Source organism: Protopterus annectens, chromosome 1.part1 (assembly GCF_019279795.1).
Source record: "Protopterus annectens isolate FY-2018-M chromosome 1.part1, PAN1.0, whole genome shotgun sequence".
NCBI lineage: Eukaryota > Metazoa > Chordata > Ceratodontiformes > Protopteridae > Protopterus > Protopterus annectens.
In genome coordinates, this window is record NC_056726.1 from 1935094247 (window position 1) to 1935104551 (window position 10305).

Genomic DNA, 10305 nt, shown 5'->3' on the forward strand with positions numbered 1-10305 from the left:
CATATTCTAACAATACAGGTAACAGTAGTCTACAGCTAGGGCATATTACCTGCACACTCCATGTCATCATGCTGGGTGGCTCTGGCCTCCATGATGACACATGTGTGATGCTGTTGCTGCTGTAGGCCAGGAGCCACCACACTTAGGAGCAGCTCCTCCACTCTGGTGAGGGGGGGATGTATGGCCGCCCCACCACCTGTGACAAGCTGTTGTCTATGGATATCAGACGCACACCACCGGACATGTCTAATTAAATCACTGCAGTGATGGTGTACCTGCTCATATGTCCAGTTATGCATGCCTATGTCATTTACCCGAGGAACAAGATCTTGCCACAGTGCAGTACGCTCATGCTGGTGCTGGCTGGCCCTGGAAAACAGCAGTGTATAGTGCTGCACCAGTCTGTTGTGTATTTCCTGTTCCTCCGCAGCTGTATATGACGGATTGCGTTGATGAACCATAACCCTGGAAGGCAATTAAACGATATGTGTGAGCAAGTCATGTGGCACACTTAACATTATTAAGTACATATATCACTTAACTGCCATATATAGAATCTGTTTGTCTGTCAGAGGCTACAAACGTTCAATACCACATATCAGTTCTCAGCCCACAACTGGCTGACAGTGCCTGCCACACTCCATATAACAAACCAGTATACACCAGTACTCGGCACACTGTTTGGGATACAATGCACAACCTCGCCACGGGGGTATATATCAAGCTAATGCATGAAGAAATATGTCATCCAATGCAATGAATGTAAAGTACATTTACAGTATTACCAGTGAACAACCCTAGTCATTGATGCCATATCCCTACCTAACATATGTGCATAATATAGCTGGCATACTGCTGTAACAGAGTATACATGTTGCTAGGTACACACACATACCCTGTAACACACATGAGATTGCGGGCATGGTACAGGCATCATTACACACACATCAGACATACATACAACACACAAATGTATGCCGACACAGATGAGCATTACCTGTGTACCTTACAGTACTGTGTGCCCCTACTTACAGATACCTATGCCTGAGGTATGTAATCTGTGCAGACTACAGGAAACACACAAGACAGTGTTACCAGGGAATGTGGACATACACCATACTGTGCTGTTTAGGCCTACAGCTTCAGGTAGTACAACAATTCATATGTGAGCTGGATTCACCAGCAGTACCACTTACTGAGCATACATGTATTACTTCAGCCTACAATGGGATACCACAGTCGTACACAAGGAACTACGTCACAACATATGCCATCATACTATGTCTGTATCCCAATAACTGACACATCTTTCTCTGGCCTCACACCTAGGACACAAACTACCATGACTGAAGAAACCTCACACTAAGCTATCACACCTTTACAGACCTTGCACACATTCACTGTCACACTCATTCCACCTCACATAGCAGGTATTGTACTGAGTACATGTGTGTATGCATTGTGTCATAGGTAGGTAATACGCTATTGGCCCTAGAGCCTAGATCAGCCTAGCCATATGCTACTCTGGCCTTTGACACACATGTAATGTGATTTCACTTGCTCCTGTCAACCGGATACACAGAGGTGACTCCCAGGGCATATTAACTATCTCCCAAACAATCATCACGGGTATGTATGACATCTGCTAATGAGGATCCTTGTTTGTTAATGCTGGGTGGTTTAGTCCAGAGTGTGGCATATTTGTGGATAGGAACCTGTACCTCCAGCATGTGCTGTTTAGTGAGGTGGTGAGGATTAGGGCCCTAGGTCATGTAGCCCGGAGGGATTATGAGGTGTTGACATGGTGGTTGGCTGACTGCTATGGGTGCGACATACCTCTGTATGTCTGGCAGAGGTAACCTCTGGGTAGGTGGTAAGCAACGCACTCTAGCTGTGGTTTTGTGAGTCAGTCTGCATAAGGCATGTGTTTGAGGGCAGTATTACTCTTTGTGAGGTATGTCTGTGACCTTTCCACTTGCTGTAGTTGTCATTTGAGGTACATACCACATGGGGCATTGTGATGAGTAGAGGGGAACACTGACCTATATTTCCCTAGATGACACACCTTTTATGATGACACGTACCACATAGACAGATTACAAGACTAGTGTGGCACTGTGATTATCAAAGGGGAGGCTGCTGTCCACCTGTGTCCCATGTTCCCTTCTGACACCTTCAGTGTTAGGCAGGCTACCACCTATGTGGTAGTTACTGGGTAAAGTGTTTTGGAATGGGGTATGGCACTGCAGTACCAACACTGGTGTTCAGTCCATGCCTTGGTCAACAGCCACCTGTTGCAATACGTATGACCCCGTGTCTCTCTCTCTCTCTCTTTCTCTATATATATATATATATATATATATATATACACATATCTATACATATCTATACATAGCTATACATAGCTATAGATATCTATACATATCTATACATATTCATATCTATATATATCTATATATATCCATAATATATATATATACACACACACACACACTATATATATATATATATATATATATATATATATATATATATATATATATATATATATATATATATATATATATATATATATATATATATATATATATATACACATACATGTATACATCCATTGCTGTACATATAGATGCACATATAGGCACATATACTGCCCACCTTTCATGGTGGGGATGTCAATTATGCAACAGTTGTGAGACATACGGTTATGTAATAATATTGCACAGTGTTATGCAGAATGCATTTTGCTGTCCTCAGGCCATATAGCTGTAACAAGCCTTACTGCCTGTAGCTCAGCCCAACAGCGTTTAACCACCACATGACATATACCGGCACTGCTTGCTGTCTGCAATGCCACACATTACAACCTACATACATATGTGCACATAGCAACCTTCAACAACATATATATGTCCAGCCTTCACTAACAGTTGTAGTATGTCCCTTGCCCTATGCACTTGTGCATATACATATAGATACAGACTGCTGCCACATATGGATTATTCACAGTATGCAGAGTACCCTTCAGACACATCATTCGGATGCCAGCAAATACATACCTGTTACATACCTTACCTTTGTATTCCTCACCTCCGTCTGTTGTAGCTGTTGATTTGTTATTTTTTTTTTTTTTTGGTTTTGGTTTCCTCTGTGTGTTGGTCTTTCTTTTCAGTGTCTGTCTCTTACAGCCTGTTTGTCTACATCTGTCTGTCTGTCTGCCAGTCTGTCTCTGTCTGTCTGTCTGTCTCTCTCTCTCTCTCAGTTGGTGCAATGATATTATTGCATGTGTGGACAGCAAGTACAGGCTGCTTTTCTAGGTATCTGCACATGTGCATGTGATGGCCTCTGCACCAATTGGTGCCCACCATTTAGTAATTGCATGCAGCCTGCTGTGTGGTAATTGCAGTACTCACTGTGATTGCAGGACACTGCTATAAAATGCTAGGTTAGGTAGGCATAGCCCTTTCAGTTGTGCAAAGTGGGGCCCATGCTTGTTTGCTGTGGACACTGTTGTCTCAGTCAGAAGGTTGGTGCATGTCTCATATCTAAAGCTAGGGTTGTAGCCAGTGATATGCATGTTGTACTGAAACCTGACTGTTGCTTCTTCCAGTGCACTCTTCTCAGTGTGTAAGCTTACTCACACCTCCTAATGCTAACACTGGATACATGGGAGTATGTACGTTCTTTTCGAATTAGAGAATTAACTGGCATGCAACAGTAGTTATTGCAATGTGTTCCTATGGCTTTCCTATTTTCCCTTTACATTCACTCATTGTAATGCATGCTATATTTCTTACAGCAGCAGATTATTGTATAGCTGCTGTGGCTTAGTGGTACTTCATACAGACTGGTGAGTCCAAGGTACAGGGTTCGAGACTGATCAGGGTGTTTTATTTTGCTGCTGAGCAGTACAAGGGCCCTGTCATACACCATGACTAAGGCACTTTTAAGCAGTTGTAAGCTGGTTTGCGCTGGTTTGTGCGACACTTAGCGATGCTTAGCTAAGCGCACACATGCGCACACTGGTGCAAACCTGCTTACTACTGTTTACAAGTGCTTACTCTCGCTAACCCCCCTGTTCATTTCTTTGACATAAAATAAAATGGGGAGATAGGAATGTGGTGATAAAGGGTGCACAAAGAGGGGAAGACAGTAGGGAAACCAGCTCGGGATGTACAGGATGGGTGCGGGGAAGGTTCATAGCTGCCCGTTTCTTTACCAGCAACAGCTGTGCATATGCAATACATTAGTGGTGAAATTTGAAACCTTCCACCCCTGAGAGAGGGGTGTTGTACTACCAATTATGAATATCAGGCACGTGCACTGTTTGTGAACTGCTATACTGTCATTAGTACGTTACTCACTTCTGAACAGTTTGTGGTTTGTTTGTGTTGACATTACCACAGTCTGCTCAGGACAACTGGACATATTTCAGTACTGTGTATGCCTACCTACACCCATTAGTGTGCCTGACTACACAGGTATATGGTACTTTTGGGTAGGGGTGCAGAACTACGGAGAGCATTATTTATTATCGTGTGCTGTTTATCTTTCTGAACATGCATAGTTGCTGTGTACCTGTTAGTCTATAAAGGCTAGTAGTCTGTCTCAGTAGCTCCCACCTGTCGACGTACCAGTCTTTTCAGCACCTGAACAGTGGCATTGTCACAGGTGGTTGCTAGCAGTACATGGCTACATCCTTTGATATTTCTGTGGTGTACTCCTAAATACGGGCATGCTTGTGGAATTAATTCTACAGCTATTTGCTGAGTGTGTAACAGCAGACAAGCTGATATGCCTGTGTGTTTCTGACACTTCCAGGCCTCAGATACTCTCAGGTAAATATTTGAACAGCCTCAGGGAAAGGTACATATAAGTGGGATACACCTGTGATATATTTCAGATATTTTGCAGTTGAGACTTTGGGGGATTCGGAGCATATGTATTACTACACCTTTTCTGATGTGCAAGCAGTGTCTACTCTCACTTATTGACATTTTTCATTAAGTGAGATTCCCCACCTTTCTGCCTACTGTTAGTACATTTCACAGGGAGTCAGAGGGGCACAGCTAACATTTGTTTGCAAATCAGGGACATCCCTGTAAATCAGTCACAGTTGGGAGGTCTGGCCTCTGACCTATTCAAATATGCCAGTGTTTATCCTGCTCTGATACTGTGTGGGGTTTGTAAGGTGCTACTGTAACATTATTCCCTACTAGCATGGCTGGTTCTCTTTTCACAGTCATGTCATGCAATTCCACAACACTTGCTGGTTAAGGGCCACAGAACAAGATTATGTTTTTGAGTTAAGATTGTGTTATGCCATTCCTATTCTCCTTTTACATTGACTCATTGTAATGCATGATATATTCCTTTCAGCACCACATTATTGCATATCTGTTGTGGCTTAGTGGTACTTCATGCAGTCTTGTGAGTCCAAGGTCTGGGATTTGAGACTGACAGGGGTATTTTAATTTGCTGCTGAGCAGTACAAGAGCCCTGCCATAGAGTGACTAAGGCACTTTTAAGCAGTTGTAAGTGGGTTTGCATGTGTTTGTGTGATGCTTAGCGATGCTTAGCTAAGCGCACACATGCGCACACTGATGCAAACCCGCTAACTATTGCTTAAAAGTGCTTACTCCCGCTAACCCCCACACTAATTTATTTTAAAGAAAAGAAAATGTGGAGATAGGAAAGTGGTGAAATCAGGGGGCACAAAGAGGGGCACACAGTAGGTAAACAAGATTGGGATGTGCAGGACAGGTGTAGGGAAGGTCCATAGCTGCCCATTTCTTTACCAGCAACAGCTGTGCATATGCAATGAATTTGGAGTGGAATTTGAAACCTTCCACCCCTGGGAGAGGGGTGAGGACAACAAAGTATGTTGTACTGCCAATTCTGATTATCAGCTTACATGTTTGTCCGATGGACATGTGTGCGAAATGGGCAGCTATGTATGGGGCGTAATTTTTTTGTGGGTACAGATTGCCCCTTTTTTTTTTCAGGTGAGAGTGGGAAGTGAGGTAGAGGAAGAAGGTATGTCCAAGGAGGTAGGTTGGGAAGGTAAACAGACAAGACAGACAAGACGCATACAGGGGCTGTGTATGACACATGGGGTGGGTGACACAATTGACGGGGTCGGATGTTTGGAAATCGCAAGACCATGAGCCCACAGATGGTAACAGTGGAGCTGAGATCCCCACCCATGGGCAGTCACCACTGAACCTTCACAGCCCTAAGGGTGGCTGTGCTGGGAGCTGCGTAGGATGGGCAGGCTCACCCATGAGACGCGCCACTCTTGCCTCAAGCTGGCATAGGGGATCAGTGACTGCATACTGGACGGGTTACAGGTGGCCCTTCTCTGCCCATGCTTGCATGGGGGGGTGAGCCCCATCCCCTGCAGCGCTTCCACCCGAAGGTGGCACACAACCTACGGAGGAGGGCAGCCCAGGTTGGGCACCGGACCTGCTGGTGCCAGGTGCACTCACCGGCTGAAGAGGGACAGGTGGGTCCGCTGGGACCGGCCTTCCCATATGTTCTTTGATTAGTTGTGTTTAGTTACAACATAAGCAAAATAGCATTCCAGATTAGTTGTAACAGCATGCAATAATATTCCCATTAACCCAACACACCAAGGGTACAACAGTTGAACAGCAAGCATAACACATGCATATATTGAACCACAGTGGTTATTCCAACAGCATGCAGGGATGTTTGGTAGCAACAGGCCACCATGATTGTGGTGCTTAAACAGGGCACATGCATCAACGTGAATGCAAATATTTATAGAACAATAGGACATATGTCCCAACAAATATTTAACATTACACATACCCATTGAGGGGTGGAATTGCATGGTTTATGCACATACAGTAGGGTGTATAAAAACCTTGGTTAACATCTTATAATGACCTTTTAGTCTACACTACATTCTTAGTGACTGGAAGTGTATATCCCCTACCTGTATTATTACACTTGCCACCGTACATTAGATTGTGTACTGGGTTTGGCTAGTTCAATATATGCCTGACCTATATCTGACATACTAACTGTCCAGGATGCAGATGTTACTGCTACATATTTCTTGATTGCATTTATATTTCTTTATCTACATATCTGGGATGTTTTCACATGACATTTTCACTTCAATTTGTACAGAACCCTGCATTTCTTGACACACACTCACATTTCTGGGGGAAAAATAACATGCTACACATGTGCCAGGTTTACTTATTCATGCCAGCCAGTAACTGCCTGTTGTGGACTGTATATATATTTCACAGCTACTAGTACTTCCATCACCCACTTTATATGGGACTGCACAACTCTGGGTTGCCAGCACCTTTTCAAACAGTACTGTTTGTATACTGCAAGGGTACAACAACATTTCAGACTCTGTGACACAGACACACTCTGGGTTTTAGACCTTTATTAATGACATTACACACTTTTCCACAGGCTCACTCCTTTATTTGTTTTAACGGTGTATATGGCAGACATGTTCAGGACATATTATACCTTTATTAATAGGTTAGAACAATCTTTTTTCAGGCTCACTCACTTATTTTATATGACAGTGCCTGCAGAGATATTATTCCAGACATATGTTACCTTTCTTAATGGGTTTCTACACTCTTTTTCTGCCTCTCTGACATTTTTATCTGACAGTACATGCAGAGGACTTATTCAGGCAATTTTATGGCTGTATTATTGGACTCCAACACTTTCTTTCATGATCTCTCTCATATTTTATATAACAATACATGCAGAATAATCACTAACCTGCCTGGTGGTGCAGCCTTAGCAGTATATTAGCATAGGCATGCTGATTCATAGCATGGTCACCTGCAGCTGTAAAGTAAATGAAGGGATATTGAGACATACCTATCCATTATACATACTCCATTATCAATTCTTACATATTGCATTCCATAGCTACATACTTAGTTGTGGGCATCCCACATCCCACGGGCCTCCTGTACCCATTGGTTAAGGTGGTCCTGCTTTTGTCTCTTCAGGTCTGCATGGTGGTGACGGACCTGCTCACCAGTCCAAGGAACGCCTGTGGCACTGGTGAGGTCACGAGCTAACCAGTTCCAAGCCTGTATTTGGACTCCTTGATGTCCCAACGTTGCGCTCGGAAGCGTGTTCCCTCTCTGACACCAGACATTCTAACTGCAGATGTGAGCTACAATCAGTTATGGTGTGTATTCCTGCCTGTGGGTCTTAAATATGCTGCATTTCCCGCACTTATTTGTGATTGGCCGTTTTGTAAAATTCTCCGCTGACTGCAGACCTGCTTAATAATGGTTAAACTACCATTCATAAGTATATGAATGTTAATAGTGGCTGTTTCCCCTATGTTGTCATGGCTTAGTTGTTCTGTACTTTGCTTCTGATGCACAGGGTTTTGAGTTCGAACCTTGTCATTCTTTTTTTTTTCATACTATCCAGACAGGCTAGGGGGTGTGGCTGCATTTAAGCAACTTTGCTCTATGTTGCTCCTCGGTGCCCTATGGTGCCCTGGTTGGTGCAGGACGCATGTCTGCGCAAACACATTGCACTGGGTAAAGTGCCATTGAACTATGGGCAACTCTATTGCGCTGGGTAAAGCGCTATGAAACAATGGGCAACTCGATTGTGCTAGGTAAAGCGCTATTAAACTGTGGACACCTCTATTGCGTGAGGTAAAGTGCTATTAAACTATGGGCAACTCTATTGCGCTGGGTGAAGTGCTGCTTAACTGCAGGCAATTTTATATCAGGATCCTTTAAAATATTTATTTTGTTCACTGATACATTGGCCATTTCACTGCTTTTTAGTAATGTTTAAACATATTTGTCAGGTATTATTTCATATACTGATTTAAAAAATAAATACGAAGGGCAGTGGTGGGACTTGAATCGTGAATGCCTTTTCTTTGTGGGAACGCTCCACCATTACGCTATTGCTATTGGGTGTGATTTGCATTAACATTATTTCTTATGCTCTTCCATGTCAGAATTGCTAACTCTATCTAAATAATGGGCACACCCGCGCACACATGCACAAATACGGGCAGCTATTTTGGGGATTTAAAAAAATATATTTAATGTTTTACATTTTAGAACTGTGATTGGGGTTTACAATATCAGGGAGTGTGGTGTTGGGTGCAGGGACATTTGAGCGGACTCACTCTTGTGTGTGTGCTTTGTTTAGTTTTAAAACACTTGCAGGGGTGTAGACATTTAGACTGCTCGGCAGTCGGACATGCACCCTGCTTTCTTACACGGTCTGTGTAAGACTTACGGTTGAGTCAGCGTGCTCTCATGCATATTCATGGCACACTGACGTCATACCGTTCAGCTGCAGCCTCCGAGTAAGACTCATTAAGTTTTACACGAAGGATTAGTGAATCTGGAGACTGTGTTTACTGTGACTTATAAAATTAAGTTTGAAACTTAGAACCTTAAGAATGCCACCAGTATAAAAATAGTTTGTACTGAAGAGTTTGTGACATACTTAATATAGATACATAAGCCCTATAGTTCTAGAGATATGAACATTTGTTTGAAATGTGAGGACCTAATTTCATTCTGTCAAAGGCTTAGGCTCCACCCACTGAAAGGTATAGTGCAAACCTCCTGAACTCCATTGGAGTGAATGAGTTATTGCATGCACCACAGCACAAGTCTGATGTCAACATGACTGCAGATGATCTTATGGTAGTTGACAGCAGGCCACGTGGGGGCTAAGAGTTTGGAGGACTGCCTTGAATGGATGTTTATGCAAGTACCTAAACAATGGAAATTATACCATTTGTGAAGTCAGATTGGGACACACACTTCCACTTTTGTTTATGCACACACACAATTGACTGCAGTGAAATTAGAAGTTTACTGACTACAGATCAGAATACTTAATGCACACACCGCAGCACAAGTCAAATTTTAAAGGACTGCAGGTGATCTTATGGTAGATGACATAACCAAGCCATACATTCGACAACAGCTTGAGAGACCTGCATAGCCACATTGCCTCATAGAGTCATCTAAGGCTAGTAACCTTGCAGACAAATACTATTTAGTAGCCTTGTTGTGTAACAACAATACCATTATTGAGCCTATTTGTCTGTTTGTGTTTGGGTGACCAAACCTTTGAGCACCATTGATTGGCCCTGTCCATGAAGGAGAATACAGCCTCAGATATTACAGCTTGTACAGAAAGTGATATATTTGTGGAAATCTCAAGGTGACCCAAGGTTGTTGTGCTTGCTGCTGTCATTGTTGGTGGGGAAACAAAGAGATGGTTTGTCAATATATGTAC